At 44.7% G+C, this 17,067-nt stretch overlaps 1 protein-coding gene across 3 annotated transcripts in view; it reads right to left on the bottom strand.

Moving 5' to 3' along the window:
- LOC128886065 (solute carrier organic anion transporter family member 74D) overlaps positions 1 to 17,067 on the bottom strand; it is a 113,008-nt gene that overhangs the window by 34,537 nt on the left and 61,404 nt on the right. The gene's annotated exons all lie outside the window — the stretch shown is intronic.

The raw sequence follows: 17,067 nt of genomic DNA on the forward strand, positions 1-17,067 counted from the left end.
CCGGCAGTTTCTCGGTCTATTCCGCGAGATTACCCTAGGAGAACGAACCGAAACCTTGGCAAAAGAGGGTTTTCGCGAGTGCTTTATGCACGGTTTGAATCAACTTCGCCGAGAAGCATGAGTTTCGAGGTGAACGAATTTTTGGGATCATTCGTATTCTTAGGTCTTGTTTCAGAAACCACTGGTTCAGAATTAAACGTAGGACGAAGGTCGAATTTATTTTTGGGATACCTTCATTGTTGGAGACAAGAATGGTCTTGGTCGAGAGTGGAAATTATTGTTCTGACTCGAGGTTAGGCCTTCTCAAGGTTAATGCATTGTATCGAGTCCTTTGTTCGGAAGACGAAGTGCGACTGTATTCTATGTTAATCGGAATTATATTCGTCAGTAACATGACAGACTGTATTCGAGGTTCGAATGAGAGTGCATCGACTGCGATTGAAGGAGCCAGCACCGCGTCCTGGGGAATCCAAGTTTCCGTGCAGGTGGGCATGAACGTCCAGAACCTGACCACACGCAACCCTTCCTTGCACCACAATTGATTGCAAACCAGTGGCGAGCTTACGTGTATCCCCGTGAATAGAATCAAGGCTGGCCAGCACGAAGCCAGGATGCTTCTACCATCCGCCCCCCACGCGATTTGTTCGAATAATTGATAAATCCAGGAACTAGGGAGCCAAGTTTCTTCTGGTAACTGATACTTCGCTGAAACGCCAGGCATAGACTATTCCAATCATCCCTAGATCGACTTGAATCTGTATTTCAAGTTGTGCTAGTAACAATAAATATTGGGAAAGGAAAATATAAAAGAAAAACATAGGATGTTCTTTTAGGATCAGATTTTTTGGGCAAAAAGAAATCGAGAAGTCTTTTACCATTTTGCAATCTAAGGCTTCGTTGCTTAAATACAGGCAATTAAAGTTTAAGGGTGTAAGTCGCTGCGCGCGCTATTTTGTAACCCAGTCAGCTGATCGCATGGGTGCGCGCGCAGAAACTTTAACTGTTTATATCTCCAGAATGAAACTTTGGATCGCAAAATGGAAAAGAACTTATCGATTCCTATTGGCGTGAAGAATATGTTTGTATGCGTAACGACTCGAATTATTTATATTTCGTTAACGAAACCTCGGATTGCAAAATGGAAAAGCGTTTGTATCCCTTGTAATTGTTGGTCGATTCATTAAAAGAGCAATGGTCTCTCACGTCTGCACTATTCCAATCAAACTGTGCCATGTCACATTAATCGAAATTTTGCTTACGTACCACCACTTATTAGAACACAAAAGTGTAACGGCTCAGTTTGTTTCTTCATAAACCTTTCGCACAGATCATATCCTCTTCGGTATGTCCGAAGCAAAAAGGAAATATTATCTTAACCTAAAATACGCAGATATATTTACGCAAGAAGTACTTCTTTGGCGTGTTACAAATTTAAACTCAATGAAGTCATAAACCTACACGTGTCTTAAATCAAAATAATATTTGCCTTAGCCTCAAATATACCGGAGACCCATAACCGCAGGTTGAAACTTCTACGAAGAAATAAACTAAGCTCGTTAAAGCTACAAATTTTCTTCCAATTCAAACTTCTGGCCGAGGAATCCCAAGAGGCAACTAACGCAAACTCTGGCCAGACATCGGCGCTAAACCAATACTAAAGATCACAGCGCGTTCTCAGATTCACGATCGAATACCCCCGCGAGATAGCCGATGACGAAACACCAGACACTTGCGGGGAACGAAAGGATAGGACTGGGGAAAAGATCAGGCAACGATCGAGTCCTGGTTCCCACTTCTGGTGTCCGCGTTTCCCGAGTGTCCGCGACTCGCGTGGCCAGCCACGTGTGGCTGACTCCGGGGTTCTCCGATAGTCGACCTGTAGCTCGCAAACTTGCCATGCCAACTCTAGATTTCGCCAATTTAACTCTTCAAGTAGCAACGAGGAATGCAGATCTACCTTGACAGACGCCGATTGTAACACAATTTTTGATCATGTACTCGAAATTGAGGTCGGAACAAGTCTGGTAGCTGAAACACTAAACCTCCATCCAGCTCCATAAAATTGCACGAAAATCCATTACGCTTGGAATAGATTAAAGTTTCCCAGCAGAATACTTTGTAGAATTATGGACCTTCCATGGTCGGCCCTTCGTACCTCTCCCACGGATGGGAGCACACCGAGCTTGTTGCTAGATGTGAACACATTATAGTCGGCGGATTATGCGAGTCAGGTGAACACGGTGCACAGGTGTGCCGACGCTAGAGATGGGATCAAGCCAATGGTTGGCTCGCGAACAATCTACAACTGTTTCATTTTGGTCTCCAATTACACTATTGTAATTGGAGATCCGACATTATTTGACCGAAATAAGTTCGCTGGTATTCAGGGTGCCGATATTTCATTAATCTTGCACAGATCTTTGACGTCTTACGTTAGGATCCGTCAAATTCGAATCGACACGGTTGCCCAAAATTAACTGAACTGTGGCTGGGGTCTGGCTATTCTAAAAATTGATTCGACCTATCAAATATTGCAAATATTTATCCGGGATAAATGATCCTTCGACACTATTGGACCCTGTTCAATTTTGAAACGAAGAAGAGAAAAAGAAAGGAAAAGGCCTTATGACACATGAGAGAATCATGCCTGCCTTCCTCTTCGATTAGTAAGAAGCTGACACATAAATGACGAACGGTAATACATGACCTCGCACCGGAGCCTTTAATTTACCCAAGACTAATCGAAGGTCAGACGCCGTCCTACCTATCAATTATCGAACATCGAGGAGTGTAAGGTCACCGGCTCATTTGGATTCGAGTTTCAATGAATCAGAGTCGACGTGAGCGCGACTTGATCCCATCTCTAGTCAACCCACAACACACTGGCGCGCACACGGCAGAGCTGTTGCTCGCTCGCAAAGTTTTATGCACGCATTTATTTCCAGCGTTCAGCATCTATGTAGCAAAGCTCGTACGAGGCCTGCTGGTACCCTTAATGAATTCGCGGAAATCTCATTCCCCGTGAATTCTTCGCCAGGCGTACCCATAAGGGTATACACGCGAAATGAATCGTTCGGGGGGTCGTTACTGCCGTCCACAAACATTCCTGGATTCCGCGGAAAGTGGACGGCCTAGGATGGGGTCTTTGGCGGAACGTGGCCCGCGGGCCAGCCCAGGGCACACTGGGTCAGGTCATGGCTAAGTCTCGAAATTGAAAATCTCGCGCTAAGGTAGACAGGAAGATCGTTTTCGAGTAAATGGGACCAAGAGTCATGTTTGGTGGTTTGTTTATACGGTTTCATCGTTGAGATTTAAGTTACTTTTGTATCGTCTTTTAAGGTTGCGATTACAGCCAAGTGAGTTATACAGGTTTACTAAATTTGGTGGGTTGTAGATCTAATCCATTCTAAATTTGATACATTGCGAGTTAATTGTATTGAGAAAGTTCTACAACAAAGTCGCCAGTGTTTTTTTCTTCAAGGGATCCTCTTCGAGGACTCAGGTTTGCGTAACGTCGTGAAGTTAACGTGACCCGATTGGCGTATCGGATCTATTGAAAATGTTCTCGATCGTGGCGGACGTCGTTGGATCGTGTCCACGGTTGATTAAAGGCCTTGAAATCGGAGGGAATTCTCGACGACTCGGAAGCGTTCATGCGAGGCAGAGATTGCTGGCTCATGTTTCGGATAATTAAAGGTTGAGCGTGCTGGAAAGGACTTTTTCTTCGCGCTTTAGTCAATGCAAGCATTTAACGAGGTGTCACTTTTCTTCGGTATGGTGTTTTGTACCCATAAAAAATGAAAATATACATGGAAATTTTTGTTCTCTCATTTGAATAAACATAGAACGCAATTCCAATGCGACAAGTAGTGTCGTCGAGAATAAATCAGCCGAAAAATTCCTCGAGCACGACATTGGAGTGATTAGTACTCAATTTTATGGACGTCGAGAGTACGTCGATAGAACTTACATTTTTACCTGTTTTTGACTTTTTTTAATTAATTAATTAAGCTTCAACCTAAAAGCTATTTAAAGACCAAAGATATTAATTTGATTCGCTTACTTACACTATAAACAAACTAATACAAACTTTTAAACCGACCAATATCGGACTGTAGCACATGCCTAACTCTAATACACATGCACTACGTCTAATCTAAACTCATTACTCCTATCATTCTGCGCTACTAATATCAAACTATTTGGCCCAGTTAAAAATAAAACACTTTAACAATCCTCAGAGCAAAGTTAGATAAAGTTAGATAAAAATCATCGAGTCCTAAACCTAACCGGGCGAATGGTCCCGCGAGGACCATCGGAAACGGTCCGTGCGCGAGAAATGGTGGCGTCAGGTCGTCGTGGAGAGTGAAAGAAAGTGAAAAAGCCGGAACGAGAGCCATCCACGGGGAGGAAAGAGAAAAAGAGAGGCGAAACTGGCCGGATGACCTCGGTCGTGGTGTTGCAGTTGCAGTGCGACAGGTTCGCAGCTGCGGCTTGCCCCAGATGTCGAGGCTGACGTAGGCGTAGGTGTGAGAGATCTGTGTAAGTACGCGCGACGTTTCGTTCGAACGGACCAGAGCGATCTGTGTCACGGTGTCTTTCAGCCGGTTTAAAAGTAAAAGTAATTGACAGACCGTGCCGCGCGACGTTCACGGATGATCGTTCCCGACGCGCAAAACTGTGGATCCTCGTGGATCATCGACTCGAGTCTCGTATCCATCATTGAACAGATCGCACCACCCCGCGAAATTCATTGTTTCGACTGGTTTGGGGATTAGAATTTGAATAGCCTCTACTCAAACCATAGTTGAGTAGATTCTACTCCAACCACATTTGAATAGATACAAGATTATCCACATTCGAGTAGTTTCTATTTCGACTATATTTGAGTAGTATTTGAATATCGCTGTATTTTTTAGTAGTTCCTATTCAAACTAGGTTTGAGCTCCTTCTACTTCGGGCGCCACTTCCATTTCAATTCGTCGAGCTCTAGAAGTCAACCATGGCTAATCATTTTGGAAATGTCCATTCAAACACTAAATAGCTACTGGCTTCAACAATCCACCCCACATTCTGCACGCGTATTTACAAGCAGTTACCTCTGACAGTACTTGAAGCTATATATTAGATAGCTGATAGCACAGACTGATACATCTTCGATAGGCATCAACTATGTAGCTAATATACAAGTACTACTCCGAGTGGTCTAGTCACTGCTCAGTAAGCAAATGTGTGGGGTGAATCGTTGAAGCAAGTGGTCGATGATGTTATCACCACTCCTAATGGTTGGAGCCGCGACTCGCTAAGCTAGTCTGTAGGGTAAATTATTAAAATAGATGTTTACTGACGCTAACCATTGGGCTTGAGTGGATATTTTCTGTCGTTAGCCATTATCTATCCCATGAGAGATTCGTCAAGATAATAAAAAAACACAAAATAGAGTGTATGCCATTAGCACCTGGAAATACCTCTAAGAGATAACCTTCTCAAACCTTAGATACTCGATACGTTAAAATTTGTGAAATTACTTTGATTTGATGACATGTTGGGTTTCTAGGGACAATACGTCTGAGAGATCCTTCCGACTTACCTGAAACAGAAAGAAGATACTGTTATTATAAAGATAGAGGATGCAGAATGAAAATATGACAGTGGACTCTAAGTAAGGGTAATTCTAATGGTGTCCGAGAAAATATTGCACGATCCAAATCTGGAATTTGTTAACCGACAGTGAACATAATAAAATCCAATAACCGCGTTCAGCCACTTATCCAGCCTGAGTATCAATTATTCATAAATACACAAACACCGAGGAAATCATTTTCAACGAATAGGGAGCAAAGTCGACTAAAACGCGCAGCATTTTCTGGAACACCCTAATACAACGTTTCAGGCGCAGCAGGTGCACATCTGCGACCTACTCTCTAAATCGATGGTAAGCACCAGTGTGACGTGGGCGCGAAACTGCATCTGATCGACAACACGTGACGTGGTCGTGCGCACAGTGCACAATGCACGCTTCGAATGAAACAAATTGGCTTCGAACGGTGCCGCTATCCAGGCATGTTCTTTCACGAACGAAAAATTGCATCCAACGAACAGCTACACCGTCGGATTTGGGACGGAAAAACGGTGATAGAGGCTGCAGGAAGAACCAGAGAAGCTCTGACAAAGAAGTGAACTTTTCGCTGGATTCAAGCTGGGTCCCATATGGAAACAAAACAATTCGATTGCCAGAGTAACATAGCTATCTTGATACAACGACACGATTGTGACCCAACTTATCGTTACATACGGCAATCAAAGCAAACAAACGCATCGTAACTGAAAAGATCGCGAGGCGAGTCAAACCCTTCGGACTCCTCGGCTTTCTTTTGCAACAGCGGTTCAGTCGCGCGCTAATTTCCAGAGCCTCGATATAGGCGCGTAAAAATAAACAGCGAGCGCGGGAAATTATTAACAAAGAGAAGAAAAAAAAGAGATCGACGCCAAGGCAGGAAGGAGGTGGAAAGGAGATGTAAAATCGCCCGGATGACCTCAGTCTCGAAGCTACAGCGCAGCAGGTACGCAGCTGCGGAATGTCCCATATTCCCATGGTGAACTCGGACGCTCGATAATCGAGATATCGAGCACGTAGGTGCAAGGCTCGGGCACCAACGACGACGGTCCCGGCTTCCACGGTTGCATCATACGCGTTACAGGCTCGCACACGCGCGTTTGCTTGATGAAACAAATTGGTATGACCTGGTCTAGCGTTCCTTCTCATCGACACCCTCCGGCTAGATCTTCCTACGTCCCTTCCTCCCCACCACCCTGAGCGTTCTTTCTTCGTTTCATTGAGGGAAGTCGTTTAGAGTGATTCTTCTGGGAGGATGGCGTCCATCTAGCCTGGCAGTTTGCTCTGGCACTATTATGTTTCTTATGGACACTCGCGAGTGGTTCATCGATGATGATGTGGGTAGGTTAAGGCAATTACGGGAGGATCACATTTCTTTGGAGCGCAGTAGATTACTATTTTAGGGACATTTGTTGGGAGATCCTCCGGTAGGATAGGATAGGTCTTCTTGTTCTTTCTGATGGTTTTTTTATTAGTTTCGTTGCAGAAGGAGATGTTCAGGGTGCTTGTTGTTGCTCTGTATCTATCTACTTGGGTACTTGTAAGTACGTAGATATTCTCTGAAGAACGCATCTTTTTTGAGCAAAATAATTCTGTTGACCTAAAGCAATTTTCTTTCCCATCCCGGAATAAAAGACGATCGAAGATAATTGAATCAGAATCAATTGAAAAATTCCTTCTCTTCCGAAGTCCTCGGACTTCCACCTTAGCCACGAGAGGGCGAAACATCCCCAACGACAACAATTTTCCTCTTCCTTCTTCAAATCCCAGATCGGCATCGCCGGAATCGTCCTGAAACTGGGTCGAACGCGCAAAAACGACGGAAATCCAGGAAACGTTTCCCAAAACATCGACGAGAGGAACAAACTCTCGCGATTGGGTGAAAATCACGGGTGGAAGACGACGGGATGCGGGGACGGGGAAGTACGTCAGGAAGCGGAGACGCAGCGGAGCAGGAAAAAGGGTTCGAGGCGGACGACGTTCGGTGCGCATAGTTCAAAGATAGAAGAGCGCAGCAGCACGTTGCACCGACGGCCTGCATGTGCATTGGACGGTTGTGTGCGCATGCACGCAGACACTGGCCGCTCTGCGGCACCGCCATTGAGACCTGACCTACTTTGGGACACACGGTTCGCCGACATCGCGCTTCGCCCGAGTAAAAGCACTGAGCAAAGCGCGCTCCTCGCTCTCCCGCGAGCGTGGGCGGCCCCTCTTCCTCCCCTCCTCGCTTTCCCGCCCTCTACTGTCTCGTTTTTTGCTCCACTCTCAGTTTTTTCACCCCCCTCCGTCCGGATCTCTTCCGCAGACTTGGTACTTTGATTCTTTTTTCTTTTCTTTTTTATTGTTTCTACTCTCGTCGACTCATTCGAGCGTTTTTTTTTTCCTTTATCGAGTACAACTGCTTTTCGCATTTCCCGATGCGTTTCAGGTGCTCCCGGTCCGACGATGCGGAAAAACAGCTGGTTATATGTCTGTGTTTGCGGGCGCGTGTGTGTCATGTTTCAGTTGGTTTGTGGCTGAGTGGTGAACCGAAAAATCAGTTTGACAATTTTGCGAGTGTGTCTATATCGATTCTCGTTCTTTTTTTTTTTTTTGTTTAATTTTCATTCTTCCGTCTGGTATAATCTTTTACGTATAGAAAATATATGCGCTGAATAGGCATTATTTATCGAATTTTTTATTGTATACTTTTTGTTCATTCCTTCGTCTTCGCGCTTCATATTCAACGAACACTTTGTATTCACATGTTAAATGCCCATTTAGAGGTTTTCGGTTCAGCTCACGTAACAAACGAACTTTCTCTCTCTCCTGTCTCAGCTCCCAGTTTTTGCTCACTTCATTTTACCTCCTGTACCTGCACCTTTTTTGCGCGAGTCCGTTTTACGTTGGTTGCGTCGTCGATGTCTTTCTTGCGCTCTGTTTCTCCTTATCCACCCAGTCCCTCTCCCTTTTGCGCTCTCTTTTGCCGTTCCTGGATCCTTTTTTATTCGCCACTCCAACTGCGTCTCTTCCTCCCCTCCACTGTCTTCCTTTTAAGCTCTTCCCCTCGTCACCATCCCCCCTACGTCTCATTTCTGCCCCCTCCGTTGCCCTTTTCCTCCTCCCTTCAGCCCTTTTCCCGTCCTTTTGCCTTTGCCACCCTTCCCCGTTTCTTTCGCACCCTCTTCGCCGCTTCTTCGCCACTCTGGACGTATTAAGCCAGCGCTTCTCAAACTGAAGTCTGGAAGCTCCCAGAAGGAGAAGAACGAAGAGATATGTTGCCTAAATCGATGGAACAAGTCACCTTTTTAAATTTATAGTCATTTAAAAAAATACAAGCTTCCGAAACAATATTCTTATTATTCTGTATACGTATGTGTATATTATACTGTATGCATACCGTACGTTACATCGTGGTAATAGAAAATGGGAATCAGGCAAAGAATACTTTCGGTTTGATATTTCAAAATATGACAGTTTAAGAAAACGTAAAAGATGATCCACTGCATTGCGCGATAAGAAAAATGTTTGCGGTACTTAAAAAAGTCTTTCAACCCTAACGTACAGTATTTTTAATAGGGTGAAAAGACGAGAATACGGTTATTTGTTTAAGGTGACTAAAATGTAGCGATATTTTCTGGGGCAGCCCAATAATGCACCAGTTTTCGGTGCACCGCGGGCACGAGTATCGAGAGATTTCGAGTGCATCGGCCTGGATACGCTCCGAGAGCAGGGCTCGTCGGTTTTTTTCCGCTAAAGAGTCGCGCGGATTATTCTCTCGGATATCGAAGCCCGAAACGAGATTCGCGCGAAAGGAGGACACAGGGGAGCGCAATAAAGCCTCGCCTCGCCTCTCGTAGTCGATCTCGCGAAGCCGAACAATATTCCTCAATTGAGCCCACTTCTCGACTTCTCTCGTTCCCGTCCGAAACGCTTCCTCTTCGTTTTGTCCTGGCGCATCGGACTACGTTCACGACACCAGGAAAATCAAGAATTAATACGAAAAGACGCGGTGATGTATCTGCTTTTGTATTTCAAATGTATTGTTTGGAAAAAGATCGATGGAAGAAACTGTGAATTTAAAGCCTATGAAGAGGAATACATCGCGGTGTTCTATATTTGTGTCATGCAAACGAATTATGTTAATGCGAGTCAAACAGTCCTGCTTCCTCGACTAAATAATTTTTATTCAACGTCCCGCCTGGTCCTGCGAACACGGAAACGTTCTACTCGCTTTCGAGTCGGCGAAAGGCCACGAGGTGCGCGCGAAAATATATTTCAATGGCCGAAAACGGAGCTCGTCCCACGACGATCGTTGCGCAAATCGCAGACGAAAGCGAGCCTGTTATCTCCGAGCTGAGAAGGACAGGAAAAAAAAAAACGTGAAGAGCCAGAAACATATTCGGCTGATTGTCTTAACGATACCAGCATACCTTTCACCAATAATACATTTCAAATATCGTCGCTTTACGCTTCAAAAGTAAAAAGAGAAATCGAGAGGGAAAGCAGCGGCAGAACTCGAGTGATCAATTTGAATTTACAAAGAATTTGACTCCTGAAATTTAGCAGGAACCGCTTTCTCGTTGCTACATGTGTATACGGTCCCCACTGTCCAGGTACACGAGCCTATTCGCACATTAAAGCGCGCGTTGGTTCAGAATTTGCATGATATTGTAACTAAGACCAACTCGTCCCGCCAAAAGAGCGAAGAACTGCTGCTTAAACGAAATATTTCGATCGAATTGTAATTTAACTAATATTTAAAAATCTAATTTGAAGGAGAATTGAGAGCCACTGCCGAAGAGGGTTAAACTTTACGTTAGATGTTGTCAGCGAGAAAACAATGAGGATACGGCGGTAGAACGCAGGACCAAAGCTTCTTGTGTCAACCTAAACAAATTCGCGGATGCCACGCGCATTCCCCCAGAAGCGGATCCGCAAATAATCCCGGCCAGTCTTCTATAAATTCACCTTGAAACGGTTATCCACCCGCTCTCGCGATTCAGATGCACACGAGCGGTGTGCATCGCGTGCGCCGAGACTTCGGCTCCGCGACCAATCGAGCGGAACCGAACTTGCAACTTCGACGGGAACTCAACGTCCTTGGTGGAAAATAAATCACCTTCGCCAATTAACAGGCAAAGTCCATTTCATCGGTATTTTTCCACATTTCCCGTCACACATGACCTCAAACCTTGTAAAACTTCCTCGATAGCAATTTCCTTTCTTACCAGTTGAATCGAAAATGTGTTAGAAAATCCCTCGATGTAATGCTGTGAATTGTTTGATAATTTTGCACAACTAAACTTCATCGCTATCGTCATTTAAGCGATTTCTAGTAGTGTATGTACACGAAAGTAATTGTACTACTTTAAGTATTAATTCGTGGTGGGATGATGCACGTTTTAACATGGTAACATGGAACATTCTGTCGGTACAACTCGTTAATGCAGAGCGTCTCGATCGACAACGTCGATTCTCGATCGTATGCTCCATCGACAGAGAGTTCTACATTGCCAAACAGACCCATCGATAATACCAGGCATTCGGCTGGTAACACAGAACCTTCCATTTACGACGAGAATCGCAATCATGGTTCATGGAGCTTTTTCGTCGACTCTTGTCCGAAACTCGGATTCTGCGTCAAGGGAGTCAAGGATCGATCGACTTGGATCAACAAACGGCTTAATGGAAAACAGGACCGTTGGGTATATTTAGCAGAAGATTGCGCATAGTGATCGAGATTGGCTGTGCCTCGAGCCTCTGGCGAGGCGAGTGCACGTGCATCGAGTCGCAAGCACGGGGAATCGTTGCAACGAGAGCTTCCAGACCCCGTCAACTGGGTCAACGTGACATAGTCGGTTCTTGACGCACGTGCAAGGATCTCGAAACGCGCCACGCATGTGCAACTCCCCGCTTTTGCACCCGTTGGAGAACTTCGCCCCGGCTGGATTTCCCTGTCGACGATCGATGGTGTCTGGAAAACCTACCCCCCTCCCTGCGTCACTCGCGACACGATTTAGTTCGTACCGAATTTATTCCACTCCGATTCAACTAGGAATACACCCGTCGGACAACCGCTCGCGATGGTTCTATTTTTAATCGAACCTTCTTGAGTTTCATAAATTAAATTTTTTTTTTTTTAGATAGATCTTACAGATTGGAAATGATCGAATTTCCTAGGTTGAATATACCTACTTTAAAATTATTATAAGTTTCTATTTTTATAGAGTTGCAAAACTGAGGTGTACAATTACTTCGACCTCTATCTTTCAAGAATATTTCGATATTTTACTAGCGGTCTGTACGAACGAATCGTGATATTGGGTTGTCCGGAAAGTTCGTGCCTATCTTTAAGAAAAATTCAAAGGCATATTTGAATTTTGATGTATATTTATTGAATTATATAGTTACCATTTTGTTCCACAACTTTTCCATCTTTTAAGAAATGTATACATGTTATTTGTTCCGACATATTCAGACCTGTGCCGGCTGCTAAAAATCGGCATGGACTTTCCAGGCAGCCCAATACAAAGTGGGCCATCCCTTAGGGGAATATTTGCGAAACATATTTGCGAAACATATTTGCCTGCAATCACTCCGCTAATTGTCCCACTTTGATATATTAATCCCGGGGAACTATCACAGCGAACTGGACCGATTGGCTAGATTATCAATTCGACGCTAAATCCTGATCATACAAAGCGGCTCTAATCAACGAAGCTAACATTGTCGCGGAACTGCGCGGAGTTCAGAAATTGTCAAATCAATACTAAGTCATCTTTTGAACAGTACGTTCAATTATCATATATTTATATTCATGTGATCACGACAGCGTACGCAAGCAATAATCCCCATTAAAGGTATGTCACCTCTGAAGTACCAATATAAAATATCCGCAGAAAATAAAATACTAAAAATCCCGAAGAGCTACCCTCAGATAGGAATCAGTATCCTTCCACTGAACTCCTTCAAAAAATTCTCCTCGTTAACCACCAAACTCTACCAAGTTACCAACGCCACTTCGCCAAACATTATCCCCAGAAAAACCAAGAATGCACTCATTGCTCACCCCTGACCGTCACCGTGGCACGGACGACCTCCCCTGTCAGTGCGTTGCGTCGCCTCTTCCCGCAGTCGTCCCACACGCAAACCGCACAGTGCGCGCCACACGGATACGCCACGACAGCAGAAAAGCACTCGATATTCCACGGGCACGGTCGCGCATTCCCAAATCGAACGTGTGTCGTCGGTCCCGCGCGACGGCAGGCAGAAAAAAGAAAAGCAAAAGAGGCAGAAACGGCGAACGAACCGAGTGAAAGTGCGAGTCGTCACGAATTCGCGATTAGAGGGGCCCTGGGTGGGGGCCCAGGACCATGAGAGGATCGTGCGCGCGTGCGTTCGCGTCGACAGGCCCCGAAAAAGGCGAATCACCTCTACGGACGTCGAAAGTTGCTCTTCCCGAACAACAGCCACTGTCCTACCTGCGCGAATGTTTGTGAAATGACGTGGAAAAGCCGCAGAGGCCCGGCAATTATTCGCGCGCGGTCGACGAACGGGGTGAACTCGCTAACAAAGGGATCCTGGTTATCGTTTTCGCACACTGGATAGGTCGAACCTGGAGCTTTACGTATGTTGCTCGGTCTGCGCAAGCGATGAGAGTCAAAGGATTTTAATGAATAGGATCGGGGGTTAATCCGATGGGTAATGGTGTCTTCTGGGGCACTGCGGAGGTAATAGGGAGGGAAGTTGGTAGAGGTTGGGGTGATCGAAGGCGGAGATACTGTGCTCTGTAATCTGTGGTGAGTGAGTTCAATTTAATTATTGAAAATTGATAGGGTAACTTGAGAATAATTCTTGGGAATAAGTAGTATACCTCGGATAAGTATTTTTGGGCTTGGATAAAGTCGTACTTTATGTTCGGAATAATTTTTGAGTATAGATTAGGTAGTACTCTGTCTTGAAATTACTTCTTGAGAATATCTGAACCGGTACCCTTCCTTAGATAGAGTGATGTCCTGGCCTGAGTATGATTAATTACTTTGGTTAGTAGTTAATGGTCTCCATGGTCGGCAAAAACCTCCAGAAATGAGATTTGGCCAAAAGCAAAGCTTCCTAAACGTGGTCGACGACCTCCACACTTGTTAAGCTAACTGACCTGAAAAGTTTCCTGGACATTGACCCATAGAATCTTAAAATATCCTGAAACCCACAAAAGGGAGAACTTGCTCTGAGGCTATTTCGACTACACTTGGCGTTGCTTTATACAGCGTGTCTACGATCTTCAAACACTGTCACTTCTGAGGGTACTAGAATATTATATAAAGGAAGTCTATAAAATATTGTTCAGACACATTAATATAAACATATGAAATACAAGTAATATTCCATCTCATTTATGATTCATTAAAAAATAAAATCCTAAAGCCCCTTCTTTATTCCAATAATTATGCGTTCGAGTTTGCCGCACAGTTGAAAACGGCGAGGCGCTCGAATATACATAGAAAAAAAAAAAAAAAAATTCCGCAAGAAGTCACCGCCCCAGTTGAAACAACGACCGTCGTGTCAATGGACTCCGTGTTCGAATGAAACTCGACGAGGATCCCGTTGCGTGGGTGGTGCGCCGTTTATTCCCCGAGATGGAAGTGGGTCAGAACAGCCACCGTGCGCGCGAATGAATAGGGGGATGGAAAATGCATCCGTGAGCATTGCAGCCAGGTAAAACGTCTCCTCCGCGTATTCCTCCTTCGCCGTGCATTATTACCGAGCTGGTTCGACGACGTTCGCGGAGAACTGCTGGGTTATCGCTACCAGTCTTCTTTTTTTTCCCTCCCGGACGTCTTTGAGCGTTGCACGCTCTAATTACCGTAATCGATTTGTTTGTACGCCAAGAGACGGAATGGTAGCTCTCTTGGCATTGTTAGGGACAGGCAATTGCAGCAAACGAGATATTTTGAAATTGCAACAATGGCGTTCTACGTTAGAGGGAGAAAGGTTTCCAGTTGAAAGGTTTCTGGGGGATGAAATCTATTGAAATCTATCGAAACCTTTGGATCTTCCGAATATACCGATGAGAACTCGTAGAACTAATCTCTACTCTTCTAAAGCTGACTGATCCGTACTGAAAATATTCTAGAATCCTCGAAAAATTGGGTTTCGTTAAAGACACCAGAAGTCGTTTTCAAAGACACTTTTATATTCAAATGTTTGATATGTGTAACAAGACCACCAGTCCAGTAATCAACTTCGGAAAACAAATGCAAAATGCGTACCGCACAGACGAGGCTGGATGAGTTTCACTGATAAACATTCAGAGATACCCCAAGTAGGTTAGCTACTCGTTACTGTGCCATCAGGCAATGTTGAAATTTATGGGGGTATCTACTTGTAGAGTCTAGTTTCTATTTGTAACTAGACAAATTGTAAAATAAAAAACACAAGGCCTGAAGGACGACTTCCGCTGATAAAAATTCTAAAACCTTAAACAAGTAGGTTACCTAACAATTACCAACCAACAAGAAAATCTTTCATTCCATTCTTAGAGGATACACCCTATCGTCTAAGGGTAGAATAATTTTCACTGTGAAGAATCCCAAGATCCTCTAAGTAGGCCACAAGCGACCTAAAGATAAAGATTTGTTAAAACGTCTCTGAAAGCCTACCCACGAATACCAAAAACACATACACGCACAGCCAAGTGCTGGAGAGTGAATTCCATCGATGGGAGATTGTGTACTGGCCCAAGTAGGTCGGTTCCTAGTTATCGGGCTACTCCAAGTAGGCCAGCTACAATGATCGTTACGGAGAAAAGGTTGAAATTTTCGGTTCCAGGTGACGGTACGTGACTACGATGCGGCACGAAGCTCTCCGAACGAGCCTGGAACCACGGTCCTTGGCCGAATCGGAGTCCGCCGGATGCCCAAACCTGTCTACTCCACCGGCGCGGCGCTCCATCGAGGCTCCGCCACGCGTGGAAGTCGTTTACCCCTCGGAGTTATTTGGCCCCTTCGCAGCGAGCAACGCTCCGACCAACGCGCTCCAACCGGACGACGAAGAGTGACACAACACGGAACGGAGACGGCGAACCTCCAGGCGGTGGAGAGAAAGAGAAAGCGAGCGTTTAGCGGCCCGCGGCGCGGCGGAGAGGAATCAAAGAGGGACGCGGGATGGGAGGAAGTCGAGAGGGGAGGAAAGAAATTTGTCAGTAAGAGGATCGTTGGGGTGTTCGGGCATTATCTTTGTTCTTCTCGTCAGGAACGGTGAGGATATTTTAGTGAAAACTGTAGTGGTCCTCGAGCCGAGACAATGTTTGTTCCTCTAGTTGCCACAACGTGATATGGGTATCTTGACTTCGTATTTTGAAGCTGTGAACTGTGGAAAGAAACCTTTTGCTACTTCAACCGTGTAGATTTAGCTGGACGATGAATTGCGAGATTGCCAAGTTAGCCTCTAGTGTTTTGGCACCTTCGGAGGTGGGATTCCCCTGCAGCTATTACGACTACTCTTCAAAACTGGATTTTCCTTTCAGATCTTTCTCTACACGTGCGAAGCTAGCTCGCCTATAGTTAGAGCGACCTAGAATCTTCAGAAGTGAGATCTCCTCTCTGATACCATCTTGACTTCTCATTTTGAGTCTATAATCTTCTTAAAATGACTTTTCATTCGTTTCACCCATCCAGGCTTAACTTTATTTCAAATGTTGAATCTTGAACGTAGTTAACGGACCTCCACACTCGTTATGCCAGCTGACGTATAGGTAGGATATTCTAAAACCCTCAACAAGTGAGACATACCGATTGGAATAAAGAACTACATCTATTCTTCCTAGACTCGCTTATATAGAAAAATGAAATGTGAACTTTCTACTTCATCATTTGGAGACTGCTTCAGGGTCTCGGAATGAAAATTATACCAACCACGAGCATATTTCAATATAGATTGATCTCTATCGTCAGAAAAAAAAAAACGGTACCTCGTAAATAATAGCCTGTCTTCACTATTTTCAAGAGGACTTGATAACCAAGAATTTAAAAAGTCTGTACTCGATACTCTGAAAATCCTGCGTACGTAATAATAGCCTAAACACGTAAATTCGCAATAAAACTAATTTCCACTAAAACACGTTCTTCGTCTTGTCACGGCTCCAAGCTAAACAGTTCACGAAGCAAACACATCAAGCGCAAAACGCGACAGGCAACAATCCTAGACTCCGAGATCAGAGATGAGCGAGACCGTATTCTACTGACAGACATCGGACAAAAACAACGCGTAAGCAGTCTATTCACAACGTTCGTTCGGTGTCATTCAGCCAAGTTTCCGCACGTACTCCGTAAAATATGATTTCATTCTACGGAATCCTAACAGCGATCGGTGGAACTAAGAAGCTGCGATGATTCTACGTCCAAAAATAAGTCGAAACGGTAGAATACAATTTTTACGCGTGACGTTTAGTTTTAAAGGAAACCGACCTT

The sequence above is a fragment of the Hylaeus anthracinus genome, unplaced genomic scaffold (genome assembly GCF_026225885.1).
Source record: "Hylaeus anthracinus isolate JK02 unplaced genomic scaffold, UHH_iyHylAnth1.0_haploid 11982, whole genome shotgun sequence".
NCBI lineage: Eukaryota > Metazoa > Arthropoda > Insecta > Hymenoptera > Colletidae > Hylaeus > Hylaeus anthracinus.